General features: G+C 35.5%; 1 pseudogene; it reads right to left on the bottom strand.

The window, feature by feature from the left end:
* LOC119592388 overlaps positions 1 to 220 on the bottom strand; it is a 10,848-nt pseudogene that overhangs the window by 5,300 nt on the left and 5,328 nt on the right.

The raw sequence follows: 220 nt of genomic DNA, 5'->3' as shown, positions 1-220 counted from the left end.
GGTTGCTGTGTACTCGCCCACATAATTATATTAAAGATTAAATATTTATTTATGTCTCTGTGAGACACTGTGAACTCGGGAGCCGTGCGACTGAAGTTCCCGGATGGTCAATAACACCGGCTTCACAGTAAGATATATTTAAATTTTCTTAGAATTATTAAAATAAACTCGCTTTAACGGAAACAAGGAGATTATTCTTGACAATTCAGTTATAGTGCAT

This window comes from Penaeus monodon, chromosome 30 (genome assembly GCF_015228065.2).
Source record: "Penaeus monodon isolate SGIC_2016 chromosome 30, NSTDA_Pmon_1, whole genome shotgun sequence".
NCBI classification, from domain to species: Eukaryota; Metazoa; Arthropoda; class Malacostraca; order Decapoda; family Penaeidae; genus Penaeus; species Penaeus monodon.
This window is presented reverse-complemented; position numbering and strand designations above follow the sequence as displayed.